The 15,100-nt window shown below is 44.5% G+C and overlaps 1 protein-coding gene across 27 annotated transcripts in view; it reads right to left on the bottom strand.

Moving 5' to 3' along the window:
* FGGY (FGGY carbohydrate kinase domain containing) overlaps positions 1-15,100 on the bottom strand; it is a 532,748-nt gene that overhangs the window by 380,189 nt on the left and 137,459 nt on the right. Inside the window, exon 6 of one of the 27 annotated variants that reach the window (XM_086390249.1) lies at positions 10,720-10,790. The exons of the other annotated variants lie outside the window; for them this stretch is intronic. The gene's annotated coding sequence lies outside the window, so the exon portion shown is untranslated. The remainder of the gene's footprint in view (positions 1-10,719; positions 10,791-15,100) is intronic. 27 annotated transcript variants of the gene reach the window in all.

Below are 15,100 nucleotides of genomic sequence, written 5' to 3'. Positions count from 1 at the left end.
AGGACCTAAGAGTAGCCGAGATGGATTGAGCCCTCAGCCAAGCACTGTTTTTACAAATGACAACTTGGATTTAATCCTCACAACAGTCCCATGTGAGGTAGGGGGTATTATTGCCCCTATAGAGGAGGACAGTTAAGATGCAGAGAGGTAGAGTAACCTGTCCACAATTGTGAAGCCAGTCGCTGGCTGGTGACGCCAGATCCTGGTCCCCCAGAAGAAGACTTTGGCAGAGGGGAGGGTGATCGTAAAGCCCGGGGCCTATGCAGCCGAGTAAGTCGAACTGAGCACGGAGCCCGAGGAGCACAGCTGGCAGAGAAGGGGCATCCCCATGGCACAGGGCCTCCTTGGAGTGGGGGTGATGCTGCACGAGCAGCTGGGAGACTGTGAGTGGCCTGATCTCAGTGACTCTGTGAGATCACCTAGGCTGCAGTGCTGGGGAGAGGGCTGTGGAAGGAGTGAGACCCAGACAGTGTGCTGTGCCCTACTGCCGACAGCACATCACGTTGCGTCACTAGCCAGCGACTGGCTTCACAATCGTGGACAGGTCACTCCACCTCTCTGCATCTTAACTGTCCTCCTCTATAGGGGCAATAATATCCCGTAGCTCACATGGGACTGTTGTGAGGACTAAATCCAAGTTGTCACTTGTAAAAACAGTGCTTGGCTGAGGGCTCAGTCCGTCTCGGCTACTCTCATGTCCTCACTATTCATTTCCATCCATCTCTGCTACTGGACTCTGAGCACCTCATCTTTATCTGCCCAGCACCTGTCCTACTGTTTATCCTAGGTACTCTGTAAATTAAATAGGAGTCACAAATGGTTGCAGGAAGACTTAAATGGGCCCACAGACACATTTGCTTTGGCTGATGCAGAGACTTTGAAATTCATGACCATGAGTGTCTTCAGGCTGCAGGTGCTCTCCCCAGATTCCTGGGCCCCTCCCCACCTGTCTCGTCTTATACTTGCCAGAGTCTTACACGTGGACTGCCTCTCCAGGCACTCCAGTTTGGGACCCTAATAAACACTCTGTAAATTCTTTAAAATATGACTGTTTGGAATCTCTTTCACAAATGTAAGTGACACACAAACCATAGAGTAACTCTCTACCCTTGTCTCCAACCCTCAAGGGGTCAATGGGCCACAGGGTCTGACTTTCCAACATTTCTTCATACAGTCATTCGTCAGGTATTTACTGAGTACTTTCTAGGTCCCGGGACCTGGGAGAAAAAGACAAAGTCTACCTCAACTGAACTTTAAACCAGTTCCCACAAGCAAGGATGCTGCAGTCTTCTTGGATATAAAAGGTGCACTAATAGTATATTATACTGGAGAGTCTAAGCCTTTTGCACAGATTATCTTATTTTGTTCTTATAATACCTCTGCAGGGGTAAGTTACTCTCTTCATTGCAAACAAATGAAGGACCAAGGAAGCTAAGTATACTGCCCCAAATGACACAGCCAGTAAATGGCAGATTTTGAGTTCCTGCCCCTTGTCATCAATCAAGGCAATGCAAGCATGAAGGTGTTAACTCCAGAAAAGCCCTACAAAGTTTTCTCCTTGCAACATGCTACAGGCCTGAGAAAAATAAAGGGGACAGTGATACCCAGACACTGACCACCATGCGGAGACAGAACGTAGATTGGCTTAGACGGCAGGAAAAGCCATGACAAGGGGGCTGGCAGAGAATGAGGAGAGCCTTGGATTCCAACAGAGTTCTCCATGGGCTCCACGTGTCACCAGTGACACATCTGGAAACAGAAAAGAGAAGCTGGGAAAGAGAACACGGCCCCTGTTTTGCCAGGAGTTACAAAAGCATATTTTTGGGTAAGACAACGATTTTGCCAGGTGGTGCCAGGCCAGAGAACAGATCTGCACGGCCCAGCGAGCTCTGCCTCCAGAGGGACCCTCTCTAGTATTTCCCAAAAAGGCCTGGCACACGCAGGGAGATCACCATGGCTGCCTCTGCAGACACACTCTGAGTGGAGCAAGACTCCTCTCTGCACGCCAGACACAGAGGTCTGGAAAATACATCAGCGTCTTTGAGAGACTCAGCCGCCTTACCAGTCCTGAGATGTCCTTTCTGGATGTGAGCGCTACTCAAGGCTCCTAAGCTGTCACTTGATCTAAATCAGTGGTTCTTAACCAGGGGGATATTGCCTCCCAGGGGCTGGCTGGTTGTCTGGGGACATTTTTGGTCTCCCTGACAGAAGGTTAGAGAGATGTACTACTGGCATTTAGTTTGTGGATGCCAAGGATGCTGCTAAACACTCAACAACACACAATTGCACAGCCGCACAACAAAGAATGAAGATTTTGGAGTACAGAATGAGGCAGGGCAAAGGGTAGTAGAGTTTTGCCAAGGGAACCCAATGGTCACAGCAAACACCCTGTTCTAACAACACAAGAGAAGACTCTACACATGGACATCACCAGGTGGTCAATACCGAAATCAGATTGATTACATTCTTTGTAGCTAAAGATGGAGAAGCTCTACACAGTCAGCAGAAACAAGACCATGAGCTGACTGTGGCTCAGATCATGAACTCCTTATTGCCAAATTCAGACTGAAATTGAAGAAAGTGGAGAAGAGCACTAGACCATTCAGGTATGACCTAAATCAAATTCCTTACGATTATACAGTGGAAGTGACAAATAGATTCAAGGGATTAGATCAGATAGACAGACTGCCTGAAGAACTGTAGACAGAGATTTGTAACATTGTAAAGGAGGCAGGAATCAAGGCAATCCCCAAGAAAAGAAGTGCAAAAAGGCAAAATGGTTGCCTGATGAGGCCTTACAAATAGCTGTGGAAAGAAGAGAAACTGAAGGCAAAGGAGAAAAGGAAAGATATACCCATTTCAATGCAGAGTTCCAAAGAACAGCAAGGAGAGATAAAAAAGCCTTCCTCAGTGATTAATGCAAAGAAATAGAGGAAAACAATAGAATGGGAAAGACTAGAGATTTCTTCAAGAAAATTAGAGATACCAAGGCAACATTTCATGCAAAGATGGGCTCAGTAAAGGACAGAAATGGTATGGATCTAATGGTAGCAGAAGATATTAAGAAGAGGTGGCAAGAATACACAGAAGAACTGTACAAAAAAGATCTTCACGACCCAGATAATCATGTTGGTGCGATCACTCACCTAGAGCCAGACATCCTGCAATGTGAAGTCAAGTGGGTCTTAGAAGGCATCACTACGAACAAAGCTAGTGGAGGTGATGGAATTCCAGTTGAGCTATTTCAAATCCTGAAAGATGATGCTGTGAAAGTGCTGCACTCAATATGCCAGCAAATTTGGAAAACGCAGCAGTGGCCACAGGACTGGAAAAGGTCAGTTTTCATTCCAATCCCAAAGAAAGGCAATGCCAAAGAATGCTCAAACTACCACACAATGGCACTCATTTCACACACTAGTAAAGTTATGCTCAAAATTCTCCAAGCCAGGCTTCAACAGTATGTGAACCGTGAACTTCCAGATGTTCAAGCTGGTTTCAGAAAAGGCAGAGGAACCAGAGATCAAACTGCCAACATCCGCTGGATCATCGAAAAAGCAAGAGAGTTCCAGAAAAATATATACTTCTTTTTTTTAATTTTATTTTATTTTTAAACTTTACAATATTGTATCAGTTTTGCCAAATATCGAAATGAACCCACCACAGGTATGCCTGTGTTCCCCATCCTAAACCCTCCTCCCTCCTCCCTCCCCATACCCTCCCTCTGGGTTGTCCCAGTACACCAGCCCCAAGCATCCAGTATCGTGCATCGAACCTGGACTGGCGACTCGTTTCATACATGATATTATACATGTTTCAATGCCATTCTCCCAAATCTCCCCACCCTCTCCCTCTCCCACAGAGTCCATAAGACTGATCTATACATCAGTGTCTCTTTTGCTGTCTCGTACACAGGGTTATTGTTAGCATTTTTCTAAATTCCATATATATGTGTTAGTATACTGTATTGGTGTTTTTCTTTCTGGCTTACTTCACTCTGTATAATAGGCTCCAGTTTAATCCACCTCATTAGAACTGATTCAAATGTATTCTTTTTAATGGCTGAGTAATACTCCATTGTGTATACTTCTGCTTTATTGACTTTGACTGTGTAGATCACAAAAAACTGTGGAAAACTCTTAGAGAGATGGGAATATCATACCACCTGACCTGCTTCTTTAGAAACCTGTATGTAGGTCAGGAAGCAACAGTTAGAAGTAGACATGACACAACAGACTGGTTCCAAATCTGGAAAGGAGTACGTCAAGGCTGTATATTGTCACCCTGCTTATTTAACTTATATGCATAGTACATCATGAGAAATGCTGGGCTGGATGAAGCACAAGCTGAATTCAAGATTGCAGGGAAAAATTTCAACAACCTCAGATATGCAGCTAACATCACTCTTATGGCAGCAAGCGAAGAACTAAAGAGCCTATTGATGAAAGTGAAAAAGGACAGTGAAAAAGTTGGCTTAAAGCTTAATATTCAGAAAACTAAGATCATGGCACCGGGTCCCATCACTTCATGGCAAATAGATGGGAAAACAATGGAAACAATGGCAGACCTTATTTTCTTGGGCTCCAAAATCACTGCAGATGGTGACTGCAGCCATGAAATTAAAAGACATTTGCTCTTTAGAAGAAAAGTTATGAACACTAGACAGCACACTAAAAAGCAGAGATGCTACTTTGCCAACAAAGGTCCGTCTAGTCAAGGCTATGGTTTTTCTGGTAGTCATGTATGGTTGTGAGAGTTGGACTATAAAGAAAGCTGAGCACAGAAGAATTGATGCTTTTGAACTGTGGTGTTGAAGAAGACGACTCTTGAGAGTCCCTTGGACTGCAAGGAGATCAAACCAGTCAATTCTAAAGGAAATCAGTCCTGAATATTCATTGGAAGGACTGATGCTGAAGCTGAAACTCCAATCCTTTGGCCACCTGATGCAAAGAAGTGACTCATTAGAAAAGATCCTGATGCTGGGAAAGATTGAAGGTGGGAGGAGAAAGGGACGGCAGAGGATGAGATGGTTGGATGGCATCACTGACTCAAAGGACTTGAGTTTGAGTAAACTCTGGGAGTTGGTTGTGGACAGGGAGGCCTGGCTTGCTGTGGTTCATGGGGTTGCAAAGAGTCGGACACGACTGAGCAACTGAGCTGAACTGACAACAAAGAATTCTCTGACTAGCTGGTGGCTCCAGCTATCACAGGGCAGAAGCAGCCCAGTAATTATTTTCTCCCCAATTATGGTTAATTTTCTGCAAGTTTCTCTGGCCTCTCCAGGTGGATCAGCAGTAAAGAATCCACCTGCTAACGCAGGAGACACAGGTTCGATTCCTGGGTTGGGAAGATCCCTTGGAGAAGGAAATGGCAATCCACTCCAGTATTCTTGCCTGGAGAATCCCCACAGACAGGGGAGCCTGGTGGGCTACAATCCATAGGGTCACAAAGAGTAGGACACGACTGAAACGAGAGCATACATGCATACTCTGCAAGTTAATTCTTGGCTTTTCTAAAACAGGACCCCAAAATTAGCTGTTCACATGCCAGACTATAGATATTGGGCCCAGCAGCAGCTTCTCACTGCGGTTACTCCTTATTCCTACTTCTTAAGAATTAAGGAGAGGGCAGGAAGTGGGGTTTTAACTTAGGCACCATTTAGCCAAGTGGAGAGAAAAATCTCCCTTCCGCTCTGAAACAAGATCATGCTGCTATAAAATTTATTGGACGCAACTCAGGCAAGGGTGTTGGGTGAAAAGAATCAAAGAAAGAACCACGGGCTGAGCTCAGAAGGGCGTAACGAAATCTGCACCTGTTGTCACTCACTTATTACCCCAGATCTCCCAGGCAGCTTCAATTTAAACCTGACAGGCCTACTGCCCGCCCTAGCTGATTCTGGCGTTTTTTTACCTATCAGCATAAAGTCAAAACCATGTGCAAGCACACGTGTGTGTGCCTGGGTGTGTGTGCGTGTCGGCTACAAGCACACTGGGGGGGACCTAGAAAAGAGTGAGACTTCTTGTTGTGGGGTACAGGCAGGGGCAAGACAGCAAATTTACTGGCAAATGACTTCAGGCCAAAAAAGCCAAATTCCAGATTGCCTGATATTTGCAATTTGAGGCTTGTGTTTTCAAGTGTATTTTGATCAAATCCCCAGAAGTAATCTTTTTCATAAAAGGAAAGCAATAGCACCAAATGAATTCAGCTGATTGGCAAGACAGAAAGTTTCCCAACAACAAAAAAAAAAGGAGAGACTGCTAAAACATAAAAATATTATTCCATTTACCCTCTCATGGGCCCTATTTTCACATGCATTTTAAATATCTACATATATACTTAGGTATCTGTACGTATTATTATTTAACCTTTAAGTTTCTAAGGTAGTTTTAAAAAGGCCAAAATTATTGAAATTAGCAGGTCCAGCAGGAGATTCACTTTTCTAAAGGTCTCTTTACTCTCTTGCATTCAGTGTAGTCACACATCTGATGGTCTCATGTGTTCAGTTTTCATGAAGATGAAGAAAGTTTCCTGCTGCATGAGGTCAGTCACTTGGTGATCAGCCACTCACGCGCATGCTAGCCAAACGCTCCTCGCCCAGAGGAGTCCCCTGGCCCCAGCCAGGGGTTGGTGGCCAGGAAGAGCAGCTGGGAAACTTCCCTGCTCACACTGGTAAGTAAGGGCAGGATTTTTCCAAGTTCTAGAGAACAGAAGAGACCTAGGTGAGGGGGATATTCACCCCACCTTTTGTATTCAAAAGCACCTCTAATGTTGCCAAGGGGTCCACTCAGGATGCATTAGCACCAACAGGTACCATCAGAGACTCCAGAGGCAGGCAGGCCTTGGCTTGAGTAGCAGCCCCCAAAGGCAAGCTACCTTACTCTACGAGCCTTACCTTCCCTGAAAAAGAGGAGTAACAGTTTTGAAAGTTTAAATGAAATAACCCAGTTTTTTTTTTTTTTTAATCTGTACATGTTTTTAGTATCCTGTATGTACCCATAGTATTTTGAAAGTACTTCGTAAACTCAAAAGAGACAGGCAGATAACAGTTAATAAATCTCGGGCAACTTTCTGATCTCTGTTTCCTTAGCAACCAATTCCTACACACAGACATTCAATGTTAATCTCCAGCTGAAGAGGGGTGCAAGGTGGGAATAGAGAACTTAGGTTCTGAAGACAGATCTGAGTTTGAATTCAAGGTCTATTGCTTATTAGCTGAATGCCTTTGGATAAGTCATTTAAAAGATTCTCTCTGCATAAGGAGGAGGGGTAAATGATGGAATCTCCAACTCTCAATAAAAGTCATATTGTGTGTGTGTTCCTCACCTTTATTAATAAAGTTTATTCTCAGGCAGTGATTAAGATGGGAAACTGTTACATGATCCCTGAAGGACACACCAGTTCAGTTCAGTTCGGTCACTCAGTCACATCCAACTCTTTGTGACCCTATAAACTGCAGCACACCAGGCTTCCCTGTCCACCAACTCCTGGAGCTAAAACGGGGGCAGATATTACCATCAAGTCAGGTAATATCCAGCATGTGAACTACTACCCACGTCCATACACCTGGAGAACATCAGGAGTGGCTGTTTCTTGGGACTTCCCTGGTGGTCAGTTAAGACCACACTTCCACTGCAGGAGACATAGGTTTGATCCCTTGTTGGGGAACTAAGATCTGGCATACTGCAGGTGCAGCCAAAAAAAGAAAGAGTGGATATTTCTTTCTGGTTTAGCTGAGACTGACTTATCTGTCATCCCTTGCTCTGCTCCAAACAGCAATTTCCAATTGATAAAAACAGACTGAGAGCTAAGCTATATGATGTCCCCAATCCAGTCCCACCTTCATGAGACAGCAGGAGGTTATGGAGGTTAAGTGACCTGCCAAGGGTCCCACCTCTAGCAGATGACAATCTTGGCTCCAGAGAGGAAACCATCCATCTCCCCATTCCTGCGCCACCTTTTCGAGCCGCCCACACCATCTCAGGCAGATGGGAGAAGCCACTCCTCAGGGCTGCCCAGAGGGGGAGGCTGTACTTCATGAACAACTGCTAAGCTAACTCCAGCAACCCCTTGTGTGGCAGGTGAAGGAAGAAGGGGAAAAATAAAGTATCTTTTTCAAATGCTCTGATTGAAGGCATACACACTTACAAATATACCCGGCCAAGTCTGCTTCTCACTGGCATGAGCAGACAGAATGCCTGCAACCCACAGAACCTGACACGAAACTTCAGCTGAGGCAGAGTGAGTCACCTCAGCTGTGGAGGGAACGCAAGGTGACCGGCCCTCACCTCCACCATCCCCATCTCTGTCTCCCTGGCTGTGAGTAAAGCAGCAGCTATGCAGTCCATGCCACCGCATCAGCGGCGGCCTGAGGCCATCTGTTTCTGTCTGGCAGGCAGGATCCCAGCATGAGCTGGTTCCAAAGGGATTTTTGTGGGGAGGGAGGCAGAGGAGGCCCCAGCTGCTGTCACCAGACAAGGAGGCGCCTTCTCCTCACCTCCATCCTGGGTGCCCTCCACGGACCTGAGTTCCCAGCTGTCCTGTGGCTAGAGACTTTTCTTGCCTGACTCAGAATATAAATGTGCCATCCCTCCAAAGAAAGCATTAAAAACAATTGGGTGTGTGTTTATTCATATCTGTGATAAGGAGTGGAGGCTGGGGTGGAGAAATCAGACTTAATTCTTTTGCAGGTGGTACCATCTGTTGCAAGACTTTTACTTCCCTCAGTCTACAACATGCCTAGCATCCTCAAGAGTTTGAAACAAAATAATAATCGTGATGATAACAACCAAGCCTGTATCAGCATTGCCTGACCTGCCTTAGAGAACTGTAGGCAACTGCACTCCTTTCTTCAACATTAATCTCACCAAAAGCAACTTGGATTGTCACAGTCATTCCTGTCCACTCATTCAACATGTACTGATTTAAACTGTCTATTCCCAGATACAGTTCTAGGCACTGGGGAGCAAGCAGGCAGGTCCCTGCCTTCGTGGAGCTTAGACGACATTTGGGGGACTCTGGCAATTAAATATCGTTTAGACACCTAAACAATACAAAAGAATAAACAATGCATTTCCAGAGAGTAGTAAGTGCAATGGGGACTTAAACATGGAGTGTAGAAGAAGTCCACCTGAGATGGTCTCCGTGAGGCGATAACTTCTAAGGTGAGAACTATGAATAGGCCACCACATTTTGGTGTTAAACCATATTGTGTTGGTTATTTTTAGTCCTAAATTACTGGGTTTTTTTTAATATATAATACTGTTATTTCAGACATCAGTCAGCAACTGACTTTTTTTTAATTGACTTCAGTTGATTTTAATTGACTTTAGATGATGTACAATGTTGTGTTAATTTCTGGTATGCTGCTGCTGCTGCTGCTAAGTCACTTCAGTCGTGTCTGACTCTGTGCGACCCCACAGACGGCAGCCCACCAGGCTCCGCCGTCCCTGGGATTCTCCAGGCAAGAACACTGGAGTGGGTTGCCATTTTCTTCTCCAATGCATGAAAGTGAAAAGCCAAAGTGAAGTCGCTCAGACGTGTCCGACCCTTCGCGACCCCATGGACTGCAGCCTTCTAGGCTCCTCCGTCCATGGGATTCTCCAGGCAAGAGTACTGGAGTGGGGTGCCATTGCCTTCTCCGAGTTTCTGGTATACAGTAGAGTCATTCAGTTACACACATATATATAATACTTTTTCATATTCTTTTCTATTAAGGTTTATCACAGGATTTTGAATATAGTTCTCTGTACTGTACAATAAGACCTTTCTGTTTATCTATTTTATATATAGTAGAGTCTGTCTGCTAACCCCAAACTCCTAATTTACCTCTCCCCTACCCCCATTCCCCTTTGGTAACCGCACATTTGTTTTCTACATCTGTGAGTCTGCCTCTGCTTTGTAAATAAGCCCATTTGTTCGATTTTTCAGATTCCACATATAAGTGATATCATATATTTGTCTTTGTCTGACTTCACTTAGTATGATCGTCTCTAGGTCCATCCATATTGCTACAAATGACATGTCATTCTTTTTTATGGCTGAGGAATCTTCCATCATGTATATGCACCACATCTTTATCCATTCATCTGTCAGTGAATAACTAAGTCATTTCCATGTCAACTTTCTCCTCCTTGACTCTACCATCCAATTACTCCCTCCTTCCTGTCCTGGATACCCTGATGACAAGTATTCCTGGCCCCTCTTTGCTACTCAGCTCTGGTAACCTCTCTGCCGGGACTCATCTTCCACTGGGGAGGGGAGGAACTGGGTCCCCAGCAGGGCCATCTACTGGATTCACAGAAAGAAAGTGAAATTGAAAGTTGCTCAGTTGTGTCCGACTCTTTGCTACCCCATGGACTATACAGTCCATGGAATTCTCCAGGCCAGAATACTGGACTGGGTAGCCTTTCCATTCTCCAGGGGATCTTCCCAACCCAGGGATCAAACCCATGTCTCCCACATTACAGGCAGATTCTTTACCAGCTGAGCCACAAGGGAAGCCTGCTGGATTCATAGGGAAAGGGACAAAACCACCTGCAACAGTCTAAAGCAGAGGAGCTGCCTGAAGGCTCAAGTAGGGTGAAGGGAAGGGTGCAGCGGTTATTGTTAACAACTCTCTATGAGGAGAGAGCAGCTCTACAGGGAGCCCAAGGGAGAGAAGCGGTGGTGTTTAGTCCCTAAGTTGTGTCCAGCTCTTTTGTGACCTCATGAACTGTAGCCCACCTGGCTCCTCTGTCCATGACTTCCCAGGCAAGAAGACTGGAGTGGGTTGCCATTTCTTGCACCAGAGAATACTGAAAAAAAAAAAAAATTCCATGATGCCAAGGAATAGATCTTGGCATCATGTAAAATAAATAATAAAAAGCCAATATTGTTATTTTGCTCCAGTACCACTATAGGAAAAGAAGCCTGCTGATTTTCTGAAAAATGAAAGAGGCAGAGGAGAATTTCAGTCAAAAGGATTGGCAGATTCAAAGAATCCAAGGCAGAAAAGAACTTGGCATTTTCTAGGAGCCCAAGAGAAGCAGAGGTGGGTGGAGAAAGGGAGAGATGTCCTAATGGAAAGGGGAAGAATTAGGTAGAGGTCAGGATCATGACCACAGTGAAAACTCTCACGCCAAGGTCTACAGGGACACACACACACACACACAGAGCAGAAGGAAAGTCAGGCGCATGTAGTTCGTCATGGGAAGAGCAGTTCTAATTTTTCTACCTAAAATAAATATATAAATAAAAGCTTATTTCCATCCTCCTCCTCTTCTCATCATGATCTCCTGCCAGAAAAGCCTTACCTTGCAACAGGTCCCCAGTATTAGGGCAGAGGGAATCTATGTACCGGGTGGGTAAGATGGAGGCACATCCCCCTACCTCCATTTTCCAAAGTTAAAAAAGTACAGACTGACAGAAATCTTCAAAGCACATGAAAACAGCTAGAGTACTGTGCAATCTACTGTAACTCGGATTCTTCTGTGCCAGTTTAACAATTGTGCCATTTTCATTAAATTTAACTACCTCCTCTAAATAATCCGTTTCCCAGGCATCCAGTCACACTGTATCTGTATAAGGTTTTACTTACCATTGATGGAGAGCCCAATACGTGCTCTGCATTATGGCATGTGCTTTATATATGATATTGCTTTAATTCCTCACAAGAATAAAGACAGCAATATCAATCTCATTTTACGGGTGAAGAAACTGAAGCTCAGAGATCTTTAAGTCATAAAACTGGTAACTGAAAGAGTCCAAATTTGAACCTAGATCTCTTTGGTTATAAAACCCATCTTCCTTCCAATATACCAAGAGCCCTGCAAAAATTCTGATCCTCTTAAGACTAAAACCACAACCAGTTCCTCTGATTCCTCAAAGCCTAATTCCTTCACAACAGGTACACTGTGAAGCCCTCCTTGACCACTCTGGCCATAACCATGCTTTCTTTTGACCTTGAACAGGACTGCATAGTGACAACCATTCATCTAGTCCCTGAATTATTTACGTGAGCACCTACTACACTCTAGGCATTGTTCTACACTGATGATACAACAGGAGACAAGTTAAAGACCATGCTCTCAGGGAGCTTACAGTACAGTGGGAAAGACAGGCAACAAACACATGGGAAAATCAAATCCTGCCAGGCACCATAAGTCATAATTAAATTTTATATATTTTCTTGGGGTTCTTTTCCACTCTGTTTCCAGGATGGGCTGCACAGCTATGAGTGTGAGGACTCTGGATGCTCCTGATGCAGGGAGGGGTAGAAAATGCAGGGGGGACACAGCCAGCCCAGGAAGGGTCTTCATTGCAGTGCAGGGGGGCTCAAGGGATGGGGAGTCATTGAAGGGATTGCACTAGGGAGGAACATAATCAGATCTGCGTCTTTACAAGGATCCTCTCTGAGCAAAGTGTCTTGGAAAATAGACCACAATAAGGAAGGCCAGTATGCGAGACACCAGCTGAGTGACATACACAGAGCCTGGAATCCACTGAGGGAGGTTTTTCTTTCCAGCTGACATTCTGACTTCCCCACTGTCAGAGAAGGCCAAGGTGCTGGATGGTGCTCACAAAACCCCCCATATCTCAGGCCTATGACAAGGTTCCCTATACACACAAATTCCAATATGGGAAAACCATCCAGAAGAGGCTTCTGCCCCTCAACTGTCACAGCTCCCTGCCGTGACACCCTGGTATTGTGAGCAGCAACAAAGCTTTCAGTGGGACCCTTTATCCAGCTGTGGACCAAGAAAAACAAACACACCAGTACAGCCCAGCAAAGGAAGCTCTGGCAGCCTGCCGCACTGGTCGGGTTTCCTGACCTCTAAACAGATTTCCCCTCGTGGCACACAATCCTCTAAGGCTTCGAAAGGACTGGCAAATGGGCAGCAGGGTTTGGAACGGCTGTGTGGTAGAAAAGACAGGTAAATCTGGCTTCAATACTCCTCCTGTCACAGGTTCACTGATGACTTTGGGTATAATACTGAACTTCTCTGAGTTTCTGTGCCATCAAGTATAAAGATGGACAGTAAAAACTGCTCTCCAGAGCTCTGGCAAAAATTAAAGGAGAAAATATAAATGATTAGTCAAGTTGACTACCAGAGCAGCACTTGATAAGTACGTTATCTTTTTCTTGACTTTCTTTTCTGTATTCAGCATTTGTTTATCTTGTATGTATGTCTGTGCTCAGTCGTGTCTGACTTTTTGCGACTCTGGACTGTAGCCCGCCAGGCTCTTCTGTCCATGGCATTTTTCAGGCAAGAATACTGGAGTGGGCTGCCATTTCCTCCTCCAGGGGATCTTCCCAACCCAGGGATTGAGCCCACATCTCCTGTATCTCTTGCATTAGCAGGCAGATTCTTTACCCACTGAGCCATCAGATGCTTATGCAGTAACTATCAGATGCAACACCTTGTTCATGAACATGTCATCTTACATAAAAACATTATAAACAGTAACTGATACCAGTGGAAAATTTGCCATATCCATTGTAATAAAGCAGAACTGTATGGAAATACAATCTAAATCTGCTCCTTGAGCAACTAGAATCCCTCCAATCTATCAAAGAACCACTAAGTCTAGTAGACTAGAGAAGTAGTAAGTAGTCACTTGGGCTTCCCTGGTAGCTCAGTTGGTAAAAAATCTGCCTACGTTGGGAAGATCCCCTGGAGAAGGAAATGGCAACCCATTCCAGTATTCTTGCCTGGAAAATCCTATGGATAGAGGAGCTCGGTGGGCTACAGTCTGTGGAGTTTCAAGAGTTGGGCATTACTGAGCGACTAAACCACCCGCCACAAGTGATCACATAGTCATGTTCGACTCTTTGAGACCCCATGTTCTGACCCAGGAATTGAACCTGGGTCTCCTGCATTGCAGGCAGATTCTTTACCATCTGAACCACTGGGGAAGATTCCCCAATCTAATGATCATGAGAATCATGAGAGGCTAACAAAACTATGGATTTTCAGCTTTTGTTTCCATTCAAATCTCAATCAGAATTCCCAGTGAACTGCCCAAGTATCTCTACTGAAAGGTTTTTTGTTTTTTAATCTCTACAGGTGATTCTCTCCCTGATTTACTTTCTGAGGCTAGTTTGGGAGACAGTGATCAAATCAGACCAACCTCACAGCAAAACTTGTAGGAACTGACTGTTGTGGGACGGTGGTCTAGTCAAGTTTTGTCCTCAGCCAGCAGGATTACTTAGTGGTCAAGCAGGCCCTGGCAGCCTGCCACACTCATCGGAGTCTCCAGAAAGTGCCCAGCCCTTGTGTGGCCCTGATAATATGTCCCAAGTATATCTGTAACTTGATACAAAACATATGTCTTCTCTTCTTGTCAACCCTAGTGAAGGTCAGAAATGGAAGAAATGAAGACAGGAAAACAGAAAGACAGATTAAGGAGGGTGGGAACAGAAAGACAAGTGGATAGAATATAGGGAGGGAAGGAGGGAGAGACAGACAGGGAAACAGCCACAACTAAAGGAGAAAACATCCCTCCACTGGGATTTAGGGAGGTGTGGAAGAGAAGCAAATGCAACCAAAAGAAATTCTTTTAGGGACCCAAGACTTTCAGAGATCCCAAACTGTTAATTAAAAACAAACAAACAAACAACAAAAAAAAACTTTTTAGTATGTTAAATTACAAACATATTCAAAATTAGAAAGAACAGTTAGTGAACTCTCAGATACTTACAACAGCTACATGTAATTTCAATTCATGCCCATCTTGTTTCATCTGTACCCCACTCTGATTTTTTTTAAGAGAATTTTAGACTTTGTATTATTTTTCTGCACAGCATGCAATTATAAAGTACAAGATATCTTTTAGAATGTAATTTCAGTAGTATCATATTTTAAAATAATTCCTTATTGTTGTGTTCCTACTTCTCCTAATACTTTACTTTCTTCTTTAACAGTTGTTGTTTGAATGAAGGTTCAAATAAAGGCATACATTACAAGTGGGCCATATGCTTCTTATGTCTCTTTTCTTCATAGTTCCTCATCCCTCTCTCTATTCTTCCTTCTCCTGGCACCTTTTTGTTGCTTTTGCTGAAGGAACTAGGTCACCTAACTAGCTTTTTATGCTAGAGTTCATTCTTTGTGACAAAGAGATTTCC

This window comes from Bos grunniens, chromosome 3 (genome assembly GCF_055505025.1).
Source record: "Bos grunniens cultivar Pamir isolate PY7600 chromosome 3, Bosgru_T2T1.0, whole genome shotgun sequence".
Lineage (NCBI taxonomy): Eukaryota > Metazoa > Chordata > Mammalia > Artiodactyla > Bovidae > Bos > Bos grunniens.
The sequence above is the reverse complement of the archived record's forward strand: the minus strand, read 5'-3'. Positions and strand labels throughout refer to the sequence as shown.